This window comes from Pygoscelis adeliae, unplaced genomic scaffold, assembly GCF_000699105.1.
Source record: "Pygoscelis adeliae isolate BGI_AS28 unplaced genomic scaffold, ASM69910v1 Scaffold114, whole genome shotgun sequence".
NCBI classification, from domain to species: Eukaryota; Metazoa; Chordata; class Aves; order Sphenisciformes; family Spheniscidae; genus Pygoscelis; species Pygoscelis adeliae.
Window position 1 is genome coordinate 2,550,110 of NW_008824587.1, and position 2,315 is coordinate 2,552,424.

Here is a 2,315-nt window from a genome sequence, read left to right on the forward strand (position 1 = left end):
GCTCTGATCCAGGCACAAGACATTGACTGTCTTGCTGTGCTCCCCATCGTGGGACACCTTCCCATCCTGACCCAAGCACCAGCCCTCTGACCCGCCGGAGCTGACGCCCAGCACCACTGAGCCCCAAGCACATCCCTAGAGCAGGTCCTCCATCAACGATGTACCACAGGACCTGCTCTTGGTGAACCAGAGCCATGGCCCAGCCATGGGCTGCAGCATTCCAGCACAGCTTCCCCAGCAAAATCAGTCCTTTTCCGGCCCAGCCCTTGTGCCGGCACGGCAGACGGGATGGCTTTGTCACAGCCAGCCCCACCGAAACGCCTGCTCAGGTCCAGAAGAGCCAGGCTGGAGGAGGAGCAGGAGCATGGTCTGGAGTCTGTTTGGCCGGGACCCTCCAGCAGCTTCATCTTCGCTCAAGGGTGAAACAACTAACTGATTTTCTTCTTTTTTAAGTCTGCCTACAGAAGTGACCCGTTTGTTCAACACTTCTGCACAGCTACACACGTTATTTCCAGACAAGCCCGGAGCGGTGTGGGCAGATCTAAGCCATCCACAGAGCGGGTGAGGTCCCTGCATGGCCGGGACATTGCCAGGGGGATCAAAATGTGGTGAAGCCCCCAAAAAAGGCCCTGGCAGCCAGCCCTACCTTCTTCTCAAGAGTTGTGGCTATGGCCTACCACTGGGTAACTAAAACAAGCAAGAGGAGACCAAAAAAAGTGTCCTTTAGAGACAGTCCCGGTCCCTTGCAGAGTGACCTACGGCGCAGTGTTGGGCAAGGCACTTCGCCTCTGCGTGCCTCCATGCAATGTGGATAGCAATGATTTATATCATGTTAGTGTGAGGGTTTCATCCATGGAGATTTGCAAAACGTTTAGTCAAATTGAACAAGGCAAAGCCACCAAGCTGCTCTCGCCATCAGATTCCTATTAAAAAATATCTCTGGGCGGTTTGAAAGCCACAGACGACCACAGTGACCCCAGGTACGGTCATGGCCATAGAGTTTCGATGACTTTAAAAGCCTCTTTTTTCTCTGCAGATTTCTTTCACTTTAATTTTACCTGTCTCAAAGAGTACATGTTCCTGGAGCTTCCAGACAAGTCACGCTTGGTTCAAAATTTTAGCTACGCAAAGATTAAAAAAAAAAGTACAAAGCCTTTTCTTTTAATGGAATGAGTCTCGCATGGAAGTTGTGCAGTATTGTGCTGAGGGACATCAGCTATGCAGCATTACCAACCACAGGCATTCAAAAATCATGAGTCAGACTCCCCAAAACCCTAAGACTGGTTTCATTCCTTTCTGGATTTTGAGCCTTGAAGCATCACAACTTCAAGCTTTTCTCTTCAAAAAATGACATTTTTGACCAACGGGGCGAGAGCTGAGACCCTCACATCGCCACTGGGCTCCAGGAGTCGTGACTGTAAAAAAAAACCCCATTAAACACCATGAAACAAGCAATAAACCCCTGCACTGCCCTCCCCCCGCCCCCCCCTTGAATTTGGCAGTGGGACGGCCACCCCAGGACACCCCGAGGGGTACGAGCAATGGAAACCTGGTGACAAGAAAAGAGGTGTCCTCACCATTAACGGTGACATGCTTGTAATGGACCACGACAGGGTGGAGGAGAAGGGAAGCGAGAAAAACACCCTAAGGAAAAAAGAAGCAGGGGATACCTGCGAGGAATATGCATAAGAGGTTTATTCAACAGGGAGACGGGAAGGGGGAATTTTTTTTAAGGGCAAGTACTCAGCTAAAGCTGCCTAAAATGAGGCCAGGCCTTACGGAGAATGGATATTTTAAGTGGCAATTTATTCCACTAATAAAAAAAGAAGGATGCAGGTGCTTTGGCAGGGCTGTGGACGGGAGCGGGCAAGAGCTGCGGTTGATCAGAGCCGGGTCTGCAGCACCGGCCGTGCGAGGGGCTCAGGCACAGCTGGTGGCTCTGCGTTTATTGGGCTCCTGTTCCTTCGTGCCAGAGCCTGTGTATGGATTTCAGCTATCCAGAAAGCACTGCCCGCACCGGTGTCTCGTGCAACGGCTCTGATCACAGGCTGCGGTAGGTGATGAGAGGTATTTTATCCAGATGCTACAGCCGTCCCTTCTGCAGCTGGACAGGGAAGGGCTTGTGCCCATGAGCTGCTCCATGCTTGCACCAGGTCCTTTCACGCCAGGAGGTTTCTTGATCAACTTCCTGAGGCAGAGCAGCAAGAAGACGAGAAATCTTTACAAGCTGGACGGTGCCGTGCATGTCAAATTGCTCAGGGCTCCTTGGGGCTGACCGTGCTGCTCCAGAGCCGCGGTTCTTGCGCATTGTCCTG